The sequence below is a fragment of the Schistocerca gregaria genome, chromosome 3, assembly GCF_023897955.1.
Source record: "Schistocerca gregaria isolate iqSchGreg1 chromosome 3, iqSchGreg1.2, whole genome shotgun sequence".
Classification (NCBI taxonomy): Eukaryota; Metazoa; Arthropoda; class Insecta; order Orthoptera; family Acrididae; genus Schistocerca; species Schistocerca gregaria.
The window spans coordinates 795,016,321-795,029,492 of record NC_064922.1 but is presented as its reverse complement, the minus strand read 5'-3'; the positions used below and the strand labels follow the sequence as shown (position 1 = coordinate 795,029,492).

At 52.4% G+C, this 13,172-nt stretch overlaps 19 non-coding genes across 19 annotated transcripts; all 19 read left to right on the top strand.

Annotated features, from left to right (window-relative positions):
• Positions 1-118: 118 nt before the first annotated feature.
• Positions 119-200, top strand: Trnas-aga (transfer RNA serine (anticodon AGA)). Its single transcript has one exon. It is a non-coding gene; the product is annotated as a tRNA-Ser (tRNA).
• A 963-nt stretch (positions 201-1,163) lies between these two features.
• Positions 1,164-1,236, top strand: Trnam-cau (transfer RNA methionine (anticodon CAU)). The gene has a single exon. It is a non-coding gene; the product is annotated as a tRNA-Met (tRNA).
• A 672-nt stretch (positions 1,237-1,908) lies between these two features.
• On the top strand, positions 1,909-1,981 carry Trnak-uuu (transfer RNA lysine (anticodon UUU)). The gene has a single exon. It is a non-coding gene; the product is annotated as a tRNA-Lys (tRNA).
• A 145-nt stretch (positions 1,982-2,126) lies between these two features.
• Positions 2,127-2,207, top strand: Trnas-aga (transfer RNA serine (anticodon AGA)). The gene has a single exon. It is a non-coding gene; the product is annotated as a tRNA-Ser (tRNA).
• Positions 2,208-3,169: 962 nt separating this feature from the next.
• Trnam-cau (transfer RNA methionine (anticodon CAU)) lies at positions 3,170-3,242 on the top strand. The gene has a single exon. It is a non-coding gene; the product is annotated as a tRNA-Met (tRNA).
• Positions 3,243-3,914: 672 nt separating this feature from the next.
• On the top strand, positions 3,915-3,987 carry Trnak-uuu (transfer RNA lysine (anticodon UUU)). Its single transcript has one exon. It is a non-coding gene; the product is annotated as a tRNA-Lys (tRNA).
• A 145-nt stretch (positions 3,988-4,132) lies between these two features.
• On the top strand, positions 4,133-4,214 carry Trnas-aga (transfer RNA serine (anticodon AGA)). The gene has a single exon. It is a non-coding gene; the product is annotated as a tRNA-Ser (tRNA).
• Positions 4,215-5,174: 960 nt separating this feature from the next.
• Trnam-cau (transfer RNA methionine (anticodon CAU)) lies at positions 5,175-5,247 on the top strand. The gene has a single exon. It is a non-coding gene; the product is annotated as a tRNA-Met (tRNA).
• Positions 5,248-5,917: 670 nt separating this feature from the next.
• Trnak-uuu (transfer RNA lysine (anticodon UUU)) lies at positions 5,918-5,990 on the top strand. The gene has a single exon. It is a non-coding gene; the product is annotated as a tRNA-Lys (tRNA).
• Positions 5,991-6,135: 145 nt separating this feature from the next.
• Trnas-aga (transfer RNA serine (anticodon AGA)) lies at positions 6,136-6,217 on the top strand. The gene has a single exon. It is a non-coding gene; the product is annotated as a tRNA-Ser (tRNA).
• A 960-nt stretch (positions 6,218-7,177) lies between these two features.
• Trnam-cau (transfer RNA methionine (anticodon CAU)) lies at positions 7,178-7,250 on the top strand. The gene has a single exon. It is a non-coding gene; the product is annotated as a tRNA-Met (tRNA).
• A 670-nt stretch (positions 7,251-7,920) lies between these two features.
• Positions 7,921-7,993, top strand: Trnak-uuu (transfer RNA lysine (anticodon UUU)). Its single transcript has one exon. It is a non-coding gene; the product is annotated as a tRNA-Lys (tRNA).
• Positions 7,994-8,138: 145 nt separating this feature from the next.
• Trnas-aga (transfer RNA serine (anticodon AGA)) lies at positions 8,139-8,220 on the top strand. Its single transcript has one exon. It is a non-coding gene; the product is annotated as a tRNA-Ser (tRNA).
• A 957-nt stretch (positions 8,221-9,177) lies between these two features.
• Positions 9,178-9,250, top strand: Trnam-cau (transfer RNA methionine (anticodon CAU)). The gene has a single exon. It is a non-coding gene; the product is annotated as a tRNA-Met (tRNA).
• A 670-nt stretch (positions 9,251-9,920) lies between these two features.
• Trnak-uuu (transfer RNA lysine (anticodon UUU)) lies at positions 9,921-9,993 on the top strand. Its single transcript has one exon. It is a non-coding gene; the product is annotated as a tRNA-Lys (tRNA).
• A 145-nt stretch (positions 9,994-10,138) lies between these two features.
• Trnas-aga (transfer RNA serine (anticodon AGA)) lies at positions 10,139-10,220 on the top strand. The gene has a single exon. It is a non-coding gene; the product is annotated as a tRNA-Ser (tRNA).
• Positions 10,221-11,177: 957 nt separating this feature from the next.
• Trnam-cau (transfer RNA methionine (anticodon CAU)) lies at positions 11,178-11,250 on the top strand. Its single transcript has one exon. It is a non-coding gene; the product is annotated as a tRNA-Met (tRNA).
• Positions 11,251-11,920: 670 nt separating this feature from the next.
• On the top strand, positions 11,921-11,993 carry Trnak-uuu (transfer RNA lysine (anticodon UUU)). Its single transcript has one exon. It is a non-coding gene; the product is annotated as a tRNA-Lys (tRNA).
• A 145-nt stretch (positions 11,994-12,138) lies between these two features.
• Positions 12,139-12,220, top strand: Trnas-aga (transfer RNA serine (anticodon AGA)). Its single transcript has one exon. It is a non-coding gene; the product is annotated as a tRNA-Ser (tRNA).
• Positions 12,221-13,172: the final 952 nt, after the last annotated feature.

Below are 13,172 nucleotides of genomic sequence, written 5' to 3'. Positions count from 1 at the left end.
TCTCGTAGCGATAGTAGCCCTGTCGTAATCAGTGCACGGTTTTTACGTTTCCTGTCGGCATTCTGCGCAGACGCAACCGGTCGGGTTTTTCACGATTCGAGGGGCACATGTTGGACAAGCAGTCGTGGCCGAGTGGTTAAGGCGTCTGACTAGAAATCAGATTCCCTCTGGGAGCGTAGGTTCGAGTCCTACCGACTGCGTCCGATTTTTCTTTTCTTGTTTTGGAAGAAGAAGCAGAAAATATCGCGTTTTGGTACCTAGCCACACCTCACCTCTCCCACCAGCCGTTTATAGTGCCTGTCCTTTAGATAAGGGCGATTTCCAAGCGTCAGCTTTCGCGTCAGCCGAGCAAAGTCGGGACAAGTCGGGACATACTACAGGATGGTGCAACGACGAAAAAAAAAAAAACCTTAATTTAACAGCAGGAGCCCACATAATGATACGGAAAAGTTAGCGCCACTTGCGGTGGCCGGGAATCGTACCCGGATCAACTGCTTGGAAGGCAACTATGCTCAACAGTACAACACCACCGCACTGCCGCTGCTCGCAACGCCAGGCTGTGTCGGCTTCCCGCCCGCCGACGGCGGCCCACGGCTATAGGAGCTGCAGGCGCATTACGAGGTAGGAGGGTGCATCCACACGCATTCGGGCAGCGCCTCCAAGCACGCTACGTCTTTGGGCAAGACTCGTCGCCGCTGACGCAAGGGTTACTCACACGATAGTGATGAACGGTCGTTTTAAGGCAGTGTAGTGGGGGACTTCGCGAGGTTTAGCCCCTTTTTCGACGTCGCTGGGTGGCAATCCCAGTTTCCCTGCCGACAGCTGCTTGGAAAGCACGGGTAGCTTGTCGAGCATCTGTAGTTGAGTGGTTTGTGACTCAGTAGTGCAGTAGGCAGCGCCTAAGTCTCATAATCTTAAGGTATGCCGGCACGATTCCCGGTCGATGCATTATTTTGCTCTTGTGGCAACAATGCTGCCGCGCGGATTGCTCGCTTGAGATGGGTCAGCCTCAGGACCTTATAGCTGTATAGCTGCGGCTGCAGTTTAATCTAGAGAGTCGGGGACAGCACGTGTAGCAAGACAACAGATTCTTCAGAAAGCGCAAACTGTCTATCTCTAATATGTGAGACTTACCGAGTTTCCTGCGAGGTCGTCTCCGGCGTGCCTCGGTAGCGCAGTAGGCAGCGCGTAAGTCTCATAATCTTAAGGTCGTGAGTTCGATCCTCACCCGGGGCATTCAATTTTCTGCACATCATGACTGCATTAAGGGCGTTGCTGTTGCTAGGAAACGAACTTAACTGTTGTCCGTTATCCACACGGAGTCCACGCCTCAGCGTCAAAATGTTTACTTCCAATTATGACGACGTAACAACTTTGATATTTCTCCTCCGTGTTACAAGCAAAATTGCGATGCACACAGCAATGGACAGTCAATTTTGAACTGTGCGCCATGCCGGTCTGTAGGCGCGGGATATGATCGCAAGCAGAGAACAGCACTGAGTCCAGATTCAGCACAAAATACAATAAGAGACGGAGTAAATCTCACCGCTGTAGAGCAAGTCCTGTGTGGTCTAGTGGCTAGGATACCTGGCTTTCACTCAACAGGTCCGGCTTCGATTCCCGGTACCGGAACGGAACTATTTGCGCACACAACGCTCCATGTTTTGGTCTTCGAACTGTCGTTGGTCGCCCTTCTTCCTTGGCTTCAACCGAACGCAATCGGGGAAAGCAGGCACGTGATGCAGTTACTGTCAGCACCGGAATAAAGGGAGAAGAGGCACTGGTCCGCTGTTGGGCTGCTACCAGCGTCAGTGAGTAGTCGGTGCAGTCGCCAGTAGCGCCAGAAGCCTACACACACCTTCCACTTAATCACGTTGCTTGAAACCGCTCCAACCACAACAAGCGAAAGCCCGGATAGCTCAGTCGGTAGAGCATTAGGCTTTTAACCTAAGGGTCCAGGGTTCGAGTCCCTGTCCGCGCGAAGATTTTAACGCTTCCATAATGGCTCGTCTCGTAGCGATAGTAGCCCTGTCGTAATCAGTGCACGGTTTTACGTTTCCTGTCGGCATTCTGCGCAGACGCAACCGGTCGGGTTTTTCACGATTCGAGGGGCACATGTTGGACAAGCAGTCGTGCCGAGTGGTTAAGGCGTCTGACTAGAAATCAGATTCCCTCTGGGAGCGTAGGTTCGAGTCCTACCGACTGCGTCCGATTTTTCTTTTCTTGTTTTGGAAGAAGAAGCAGAAAATATCGCGTTTTGGTACCTAGCCACACCTCACCTCTCACAGCCGTTTATAGTGCCTGTCCTTTAGATAAGGGCGATTTCCAAGCGTCAGCTTTCGCGTCAGCCGAGCAAAGTCGGGACAAGTCGGGACATACTACAGGATGGTGCAACGACGAAAAAAAAAAAAAACCTTAATTTAACAGCAGGAAGCCCACATAATGATACGGAAAAGTTAGCGCCACTTGCGGTGGCCGGGAAATCGTACCCGGATCAACTGCTTGGAAGGCAACTATGCTCAACAGTACAACACCACCGCACTGCCGCTGCTCGCAACGCCAGGCTGTGTCGGCTTCCCGCCCGCCGACGGCGGCCCACGGCTATAGGAGCTGCAGGCGCATTACGAGGTAGGAGGGTGCATCCACACGCATTCGGGCAGCGCCTCCAAGCACGCTACGTCTTTGGGCAAGACTCGTCGCCGCTGACGCAAGGTTACTCACACGATAGTGATGAACGGTCGTTTTTAAGGCAGTGTAGTGGGGGACTTCGCGAGTTTAGCCCCTTTTTCGACGTCGCTGGGTGGCAATCCCAGTTTCCCTGCCGACAGCTGCTTGGAAAGCACGGGTAGCTTGTCGAGCATCTGTAGTTGAGTGGTTTGTGACTCAGTAGTGCAGTAGGCAGCGCCTAAGTCTCATAATCTTAAGGTATGCCGGCACGATTCCCGGTCGATGCATTATTTTGCTCTTGTGGCAAACAATGCTGCCGCGCGGATTGCTCGCTTGAGATGGGTCAGCCTCAGGACCTTATAGCTGTATAGCTGCGGCTGCAGTTTAATCTAGAGAGTCGGGACAGCACGTGTAGCAAGACAACAGATTCTTCAGAAAGCGCAAACTGTCTATCTCTAATATGTGAGACTTACCGAGTTTCCTGCGAGGTCGTCTCCGGCGTGCCTCGGTAGCGCAGTAGGCAGCGCGTAAGTCTCATAATCTTAAGGTCGTGAGTTCGATCCTCACCCGGGGCATTCAATTTTCTGCACATCATGACTGCATTAAGGGCGTTGCTGTTGCTAGGAAACGAACTTAACTGTTGTCCGTTATCCACACGGAGTCCACGCCTCAGCGTCAAAATGTTTACTTCCAATTATGACGACGTAACAACTTTGATATTTCTCCTCCGTGTTACAAGCAAAATGCGATGCACACAGCAATGGACAGTCAATTTTGAACTGTGCGCCATGCCGGTCTGTAGGCGCGGATATGATCGCAAGCAGAGAACAGCACTGAGTCCAGATTCAGCACAAAATACAATAAGAGACGGAGTAAATCTCACCGCTGTAGAGCAAGTCCCTGTGTGGTCTAGTGGCTAGGATACCTGGCTTTCACTCAACAGGTCCGGCTTCGATTCCCGGTACCGGAACGGAACTATTTGCGCACACAACGCTCCATGTTTTGGTCTTCGAACTGTCGTTGGTCGCCCTTCTTCCTTGGCTTCAACCGAACGCAATCGGGGGAAAGCAGGCACGTGATGCAGTTACTGTCAGCACCGGAATAAAGGGAGAAGAGGCACTGGTCCGCTGTTGGGCTGCTACCAGCGTCAGTGAGTAGTCGGTGCAGTCGCCAGTAGCGCCAGAAGCCTACACACACCTTCCACTTAATCACGTTGCTTGAAACCGCTCCAACCACAACAAGCGAAAGCCCGGATAGCTCAGTCGGTAGAGCATTAGGCTTTTAACCTAAGGGTCCAGGGTTCGAGTCCCTGTCCGCGCGAAGATTTTAACGCTTCCATAATGGCTCGTCTCGTAGCGATAGTAGCCCTGTCGTAATCAGTGCACGGTTTTACGTTTCCTGTCGGCATTCTGCGCAGACGCAACCGGTCGGGTTTTTCACGATTCGAGGGGCACATGTTGGACAAGCAGTCGTGGCCGAGTGGTTAAGGCGTCTGACTAGAAATCAGATTCCCTCTGGGAGCGTAGGTTCGAGTCCTACCGACTGCGTCCGATTTTTCTTTTCTTGTTTTGGGAAGAAGAAGCAGAAAATATCGCGTTTTGGTACCTAGCCACACCTCACCTCTCACAGCCGTTTATAGTGCCTGTCCTTTAGATAAGGGCGATTTCCAAGCGTCAGCTTTCGCGTCAGCCGAGCAAAGTCGGGACAAGTCGGGACATACTACAGGATGGTGCAACGACGAAAAAAAAAAAAACCTTAATTTAACAGCAGGAGCCCACATAATGATACGGAAAAGTTAGCGCCACTTGCGGTGGCCGGGAATCGTACCCGGATCAACTGCTTGGAAGGCAACTATGCTCAACAGTACAACACCACCGCACTGCCGCTGCTCGCAACGCCAGGCTGTGTCGGCTTCCCGCCCGCCGACGGCGGCCCACGGCTATAGGAGCTGCAGGCGCATTACGAGGTAGGAGGGTGCATCCACACGCATTCGGGCAGCGCCTCCAAGCACGCTACGTCTTTGGGCAAGACTCGTCGCCGCTGACGCAAGGTTACTCACACGATAGTGATGAACGGTCCGTTTTAAGGCAGTGTAGTGGGGGACTTCGCGAGTTTAGCCCCTTTTTCGACGTCGCTGGGTGGCAATCCCAGTTTCCCTGCCGACAGCTGCTTGGAAAGCACGGGTAGCTTGTCGAGCATCTGTAGTTGAGTGGTTTGTGACTCAGTAGTGCAGTAGGCAGCGCCTAAGTCTCATAATCTTAAGGTATGCCGGCACGATTCCCGGTCGATGCATTATTTTGCTCTTGTGGCAACAATGCTGCCGCGCGGATTGCTCGCTTGAGATGGGTCAGCCTCAGGACCTTATAGCTGTATAGCTGCGGCTGCAGTTTAATCTAGAGAGTCGGGACAGCACGTGTAGCAAGACAACAGATTCTTCAGAAAGCGCAAACTGTCTATCTCTAATATGTGAGACTTACCGAGTTTCCTGCGAGGGTCGTCTCCGGCGTGCCTCGGTAGCGCAGTAGGCAGCGCGTAAGTCTCATAATCTTAAGGTCGTGAGTTCGATCCTCACCCGGGGCATTCAATTTTCTGCACATCATGACTGCATTAAGGGCGTTGCTGTTGCTAGGAAACGAACTTAACTGTTGTCCGTTATCCACACGGAGTCCACGCCTCAGCGTCAAAATGTTTACTTCCAATTATGACGACGTAACAACTTTGATATTTCTCCTCCGTGTTACAAGCAAAATGCGATGCACACAGCAATGGACAGTCAATTTTGAACTGTGCGCCATGCCGGTCTGTAGGCGCGGATATGATCGCAAGCAGAGAACAGCACTGAGTCCAGATTCAGCACAAAATACAATAAGAGACGGAGTAAATCTCACCGCTGTAGAGCAAGTCCTGTGTGGTCTAGTGGCTAGGATACCTGGCTTTCACTCAACAGGTCCGGCTTCGATTCCCGGTACCGGAACGGAACTATTTGCGCACACAACGCTCCATGTTTTGGTCTTCGAACTGTCGTTGGTCGCCCTTCTTCCTTGGCTTCAACCGAACGCAATCGGGGAAAGCAGGCACGTGATGCAGTTACTGTCAGCACCGGAATAAAGGGAGAAGAGGCACTGGTCCGCTGTTGGGCTGCTACCAGCGTCAGTGAGTAGTCGGTGCAGTCGCCAGTAGCGCCAGAAGCCTACACACACCTTCCACTTAATCACGTTGCTTGAAACCGCTCCAACCACAACAAGCGAAAGCCCGGATAGCTCAGTCGGTAGAGCATTAGGCTTTTAACCTAAGGGTCCAGGGTTCGAGTCCCTGTCCGCGCGAAGATTTTAACGCTTCCATAATGGCTCGTCTCGTAGCGATAGTAGCCCTGTCGTAATCAGTGCACGGTTTTACGTTTCCTGTCGGCATTCTGCGCAGACGCAAACGGTCGGGTTTTTCACGATTCGAGGGGCACCTGTTGGACAAGCAGTCGTGGCCGAGTGGTTAAGGCGTCTGACTAGAAATCAGATTCCCTCTGGGAGCGTAGGTTCGAGTCCTACCGACTGCGTCCGATTTTTCTTTTCTTGTTTTGGAAGAAGAAGCAGAAAATATCGCGTTTTGGTACCTAGCCACACCTCACCTCTCACAGCCGTTTATAGTGCCTGTCCTTTAGATAAGGGCGATTTCCAAGCGTCAGCTTTCGCGTCAGCCGAGCAAAGTCGGGACAAGTCGGGACATACTACAGGATGGTGCAACGACGAAAAAAAAAAAAAACCTTAATTTAACAGCAGGAGCCCACATAATGATACGGAAAAGTTAGCGCCACTTGCGGTGGCCGGGAATCGTACCCGGATCAACTGCTTGGAAGGCAACTATGCTCAACAGTACAACACCACCGCACTGCCGCTGCTCGCAACGCCGCGCTGTGTCGGCTTCCCGCCCGCCGACGGCGGCCCACGGCTATAGGAGCTGCAGGCGCATTACGAGGTAGGAGGGTGCATCCACACGCATTCGGGCAGCGCCTCCAAGCACGCTACGTCTTTGGGCAAGACTCGTCGCCGCTGACGCAAGGTTACTCACACGATAGTGATGAACGGTCGTTTTAAGGCAGTGTAGTGGGGGGAGCTTCGCGAGTTTAGCCCCTTTTTCGACGTCGCTGGGTGGCAATCCCAGTTTCCCTGCCGACAGCTGCTTGGAAAGCACGGGTAGCTTGTCGAGCATCTGTAGTTGAGTGGTTTGTGACTCAGTAGTGCAGTAGGCAGCGCCTAAGTCTCATAATCTTAAGGTATGCCGGCACGATTCCCGGTCGATGCATTATTTTGCTCTTGTGGCAACAATGCTGCCGCGCGGATTGCTCGCTTGAGATGGGTCAGCCTCAGGACCTTATAGCTGTATAGCTGCGGCTGCAGTTTAATCTAGAGAGTCGGGACAGCACGTGTAGCAAGACAACAGATTCTTCAGAAAGCGCAAACTGTCTATCTCTAATATGTGAGACTTACCGAGTTTCCTGCGAGGTCGTCTCCGGCGTGCCTCGGTAGCGCAGTAGGCAGCGCGTAAGTCTCATAATCTTAAGGTCGTGAGTTCGATCCTCACCCGGGGCATTCAATTTTCTGCACATCATGACTGCATTAAGGGCGTTGCTGTTGCTAGGAAACGAACTTAACTGTTGTCCGTTATCCACACGGAGTCCACGCCTCAGCGTCAAAATGTTTACTTCCAATTATGACGACGTAACAACTTTGATATTTCTCCTCCGTGTTACAAGCAAAATGCGATGCACACAGCAATGGACAGTCAATTTTGAACTGTGCGCCATGCCGGTCTGTAGGCGCGGATATGATCGCAAGCAGAGAACAGCACTGAGTCCAGATTCAGCACAAAATACAATAAGAGACGGAGTAAATCTCACCGCTGTAGAGCAAGTCCTGTGTGGTCTAGTGGCTAGGATACCTGGCTTTCACTCAACAGGTCCGGCTTCGATTCCCGGTACCGGAACGGAACTATTTGCGCACACAACGCTCCATGTTTTGGTCTTCGAACTGTCGTTGGTCGCCCTTCTTCCTTGGCTTCAACCGAACGCAATCGGGGAAAGCAGGCACGTGATGCAGTTACTGTCAGCACCGGAATAAAGGGAGAAGAGGCACTGGTCCGCTGTTGGGCTGCTACCAGCGTCAGTGAGTAGTCGGTGCAGTCGCCAGTAGCGCCAGAAGCCTACACACACCTTCCACTTAATCACGTTGCTTGAAACCGCTCCAACCACAACAAGCGAAAGCCCGGATAGCTCAGTCGGTAGAGCATTAGGCTTTTAACCTAAGGGTCCAGGGTTCGAGTCCCTGTCCGCGCGAAGATTTTAACGCTTCCATAATGGCTCGTCTCGTAGCGATAGTAGCCCTGTCGTAATCAGTGCACGGTTTTACGTTTCCTGTCGGCATTCTGCGCAGACGCAACCGGTCGGGTTTTTCACGATTCGAGGGGCACCTGTTGGACAAGCAGTCGTGGCCGAGTGGTTAAGGCGTCTGACTAGAAATCAGATTCCCTCTGGGAGCGTAGGTTCGAGTCCTACCGACTGCGTCCGATTTTTCTTTTCTTGTTTTGGAAGAAGAAGCAGAAAATATCGCGTTTTGGTACCTAGCCACACCTCACCTCTCACAGCCGTTTATAGTGCCTGTCCTTTAGATAAGGGCGATTTCCAAGCGTCAGCTTTCGCGTCAGCCGAGCAAAGTCGGGACAAGTCGGGACATACTACAGGATGGTGCAACGACGAAAAAAAAAAAAACCTTAATTTAACAGCAGGAGCCCACATAATGATACGGAAAAGTTAGCGCCACTTGCGGTGGCCGGGAATCGTACCCGGATCAACTGCTTGGAAGGCAACTATGCTCAACAGTACAACACCACCGCACTGCCGCTGCTCGCAACGCCAGGCTGTGTCGGCTTCCCGCCCGCCGACGGCGGCCCACGGCTATAGGAGCTGCAGGCGCATTACGAGGTAGGAGGGTGCATCCACACGCATTCGGGCAGCGCCTCCAAGCACGCTACGTCTTTGGGCAAGACTCGTCGCCGCTGACGCAAGGTTACTCACACGATAGTGATGAACGGTCGTTTTAAGGCAGTGTAGTGGGGGACTTCGCGAGTTTAGCCCCTTTTTCGACGTCGCTGGGTGGCAATCCCAGTTTCCCTGCCGACAGCTGCTTGGAAAGCACGGGTAGCTTGTCGAGCATCTGTAGTTGAGTGGTTTGTGACTCAGTAGTGCAGTAGGCAGCGCCTAAGTCTCATAATCTTAAGGTATGCCGGCACGATTCCCGGTCGATGCATTATTTTGCTCTTGTGGCAACAATGCTGCCGCGCGGATTGCTCGCTTGAGATGGGTCAGCCTCAGGACCTTATAGCTGTATAGCTGCGGCTGCAGTTTAATCTAGAGAGTCGGGACAGCACGTGTAGCAAGACAACAGATTCTTCAGAAAGCGCAAACTGTCTATCTCTAATATGTGAGACTTACCGAGTTTCCTGCGAGGTCGTCTCCGGCGTGCCTCGGTAGCGCAGTAGGCAGCGCGTAAGTCTCATAATCTTAAGGTCGTGAGTTCGATCCTCACCCGGGGCATTCAATTTTCTGCACATCATGACTGCATTAAGGGCGTTGCTGTTGCTAGGAAACGAACTTAACTGTTGTCCGTTATCCACACGGAGTCCACGCCTCAGCGTCAAAATGTTTACTTCCAATTATGACGACGTAACAACTTTGATATTTCTCCTCCGTGTTACAAGCAAAATGCGATGCACACAGCAATGGACAGTCAATTTTGAACTGTGCGCCATGCCGGTCTGTAGGCGCGGATATGATCGCAAGCAGAGAACAGCACTGAGTCCAGATTCAGCACAAAATACAATAAGAGACGGAGTAAATCTCACCGCTGTAGAGCAAGTCCTGTGTGGTCTAGTGGCTAGGATACCTGGCTTTCACTCAACAGGTCCGGCTTCGATTCCCGGTACCGGAACGGAACTATTTGCGCACACAACGCTCCATGTTTTGGTCTTCGAACTGTCGTTGGTCGCCCTTCTTCCTTGGCTTCAACCGAACGCAATCGGGGAAAGCAGGCACGTGATGCAGTTACTGTCAGCACCGGAATAAAGGGAGAAGAGGCACTGGTCCGCTGTTGGGCTGCTACCAGCGTCAGTGAGTAGTCGGTGCAGTCGCCAGTAGCGCCAGAAGCCTACACACACCTTCCACTTAATCACGTTGCTTGAAACCGCTCCAACCACAACAAGCGAAAGCCCGGATAGCTCAGTCGGTAGAGCATTAGGCTTTTAACCTAAGGGTCCAGGGTTCGAGTCCCTGTCCGCGCGAAGATTTTAACGCTTCCATAATGGCTCGTCTCGTAGCGATAGTAGCCCTGTCGTAATCAGTGCACGGTTTTACGTTTCCTGTCGGCATTCTGCGCAGACGCAACCGGTCGGGTTTTTCACGATTCGAGGGGCACCTGTTGGACAAGCAGTCGTGGCCGAGTGGTTAAGGCGTCTGACTAGAAATCAGATTCCCTCTGGGAGCGTAGGTTCGAGTCCTACCGACTGCGTCCGATTTTTCTTTTCTTGTTTTGGAAGAAGAAGCAGAAAATATCGCGTTTTGGTACCTAGCCACACCTCACCTCTCACAGCCGTTTATAGTGCCTGTCCTTTAGATAAGGGCGATTTCCAAGCGTCAGCTTTCGCGTCAGCCGAGCAAAGTCGGGACAAGTCGGGACATACTACAGGATGGTGCAACGACGAAAAAAAAAAAAACCTTAATTTAACAGCAGGAGCCCACATAATGATACGGAAAAGTTAGCGCCACTTGCGGTGGCCGGGAATCGTACCCGGATCAACTGCTTGGAAGGCAACTATGCTCAACAGTACAACACCACCGCACTGCCGCTGCTCGCAACGCCAGGCTGTGTCGGCTTCCCGCCCGCCGACGGCGGCCCACGGCTATAGGAGCTGCAGGCGCATTACGAGGTAGGAGGGTGCATCCACACGCATTCGGGCAGCGCCTCCAAGCACGCTACGTCTTTGGGCAAGACTCGTCGCCGCTGACGCAAGGTTACTCACACGATAGTGATGAACGGTCGTTTTAAGGCAGTGTAGTGGGGGACTTCGCGAGTTTAGCCCCTTTTTCGACGTCGCTGGGTGGCAATCCCAGTTTCCCTGCCGACAGCTGCTTGGAAAGCACGGGTAGCTTGTCGAGCATCTGTAGTTGAGTGGTTTGTGACTCAGTAGTGCAGTAGGCAGCGCCTAAGTCTCATAATCTTAAGGTATGCCGGCACGATTCCCGGTCGATGCATTATTTTGCTCTTGTGGCAACAATGCTGCCGCGCGGATTGCTCGCTTGAGATGGGTCAGCCTCAGGACCTTATAGCTGTATAGCTGCGGCTGCAGTTTAATCTAGAGAGTCGGGACAGCACGTGTAGCAAGACAACAGATTCTTCAGAAAGCGCAAACTGTCTATCTCTAATATGTGAGACTTACCGAGTTTCCTGCGAGGTCGTCTCCGGCGTGCCTCGGTAGCGCAGTAGGCAGCGCGTAAGTCTCATAATCTTAAGGTCGTGAGTTCGATCCTCACCCGGGGCATTCAATTTTCTGCACATCATGACTGCATTAAGGGCGTTGCTGTTGCTAGGAAACGAACTTAACTGTTGTCCGTTATCCACACGGAGTCCACGCCTCAGCGTCAAAATGTTTACTTCCAATTATGACGACGTAACAACTTTGATATTTCTCCTCCGTGTTACAAGCAAAATGCGATGCACACAGCAATGGACAGTCAATTTTGAACTGTGCGCCATGCCGGTCTGTAGGCGCGGATATGATCGCAAGCAGAGAACAGCACTGAGTCCAGATTCAGCACAAAATACAATAAGAGACGGAGTAAATCTCACCGCTGTAGAGCAAGTCCTGTGTGGTCTAGTGGCTAGGATACCTGGCTTTCACTCAACAGGTCCGGCTTCGATTCCCGGTACCGGAACGGAACTATTTGCGCACACAACGCTCCATGTTTTGGTCTTCGAACTGTCGTTGGTCGCCCTTCTTCCTTGGCTTCAACCGAACGCAATCGGGGAAAGCAGGCACGTGATGCAGTTACTGTCAGCACCGGAATAAAGGGAGAAGAGGCACTGGTCCGCTGTTGGGCTGCTACCAGCGTCAGTGAGTAGTCGGTGCAGTCGCCAGTAGCGCCAGAAGCCTACACACACCTTCCACTTAATCACGTTGCTTGAAACCGCTCCAACCACAACAAGCGAAAGCCCGGATAGCTCAGTCGGTAGAGCATTAGGCTTTTAACCTAAGGGTCCAGGGTTCGAGTCCCTGTCCGCGCGAAGATTTTAACGCTTCCATAATGGCTCGTCTCGTAGCGATAGTAGCCCTGTCGTAATCAGTGCACGGTTTTACGTTTCCTGTCGGCATTCTGCGCAGACGCAACCGGTCGGGTTTTTCACGATTCGAGGGGCACCTGTTGGACAAGCAGTCGTGGCCGAGTGGTTAAGGCGTCTGACTAGAAATCAGATTCCCTCTGGGAGCGTAGGTTCGAGTCCTACCGACTGCGTCCGATTTTTCTTTTCTTGTTTTGGAAGAAGAAGCAGAAAATATCGCGTTTTGGTACCTAGCCACACCTCACCTCTCACAGCCGTTTATAGTGCCTGTCCTTTAGATAAGGGCGATTTCCAAGCGTCAGCTTTCGCGTCAGCCGAGCAAAGTCGGGACAAGTCGGGACATACTACAGGATGGTGCAACGACGAAAAAAAAAAAAACCTTAATTTAACAGCAGGAGCCCACATAATGATACGGAAAAGTTAGCGCCACTTGCGGTGGCCGGGAATCGTACCCGGATCAACTGCTTGGAAGGCAACTATGCTCAACAGTACAACACCACCGCACTGCCGCTGCTCGCAACGCCGCGCTGTGTCGGCTTCCCGCCCGCCGACGGCGGCCCACGGCTATAGGAGCTGCAGGCGCATTACGAGGTAGGAGGGTGCATCCACACGCATTCGGGCAGCGCCTCCAAGCACGCTACGTCTTTGGGCAAGACTCGTCGCCGCTGACGCAAGGTTACTCACACGATAGTGATGAACGGTCGTTTTAAGGCAGTGTAGTGGGGGACTTCGCGAGTTTAGCCCCTTTTTCGACGTCGCTGGGTGGCAATCCCAGTTTCCCTGCCGACAGCTGCTTGGAAAGCACGGGTAGCTTGTCGAGCATCTGTAGTTGAGTGGTTTGTGACTCAGTAGTGCAGTAGGCAGCGCCTAAGTCTCATAATCTTAAGGTATGCCGGCACGATTCCCGGTCGATGCATTATTTTGCTCTTGTGGCAACAATGCTGCCGCGCGGATTGCTCGCTTGAGATGGGTCAGCCTCAGGACCTTATAGCTGTATAGCTGCGGCTGCAGTTTAATCTAGAGAGTCGGGACAGCACGTGTAGCAAGACAACAGATTCTTCAGAAAGCGCAAACTGTCTATCTCTAATATGTGAGACTTACCGAGTTTCCTGCGAGGTCGTCTCC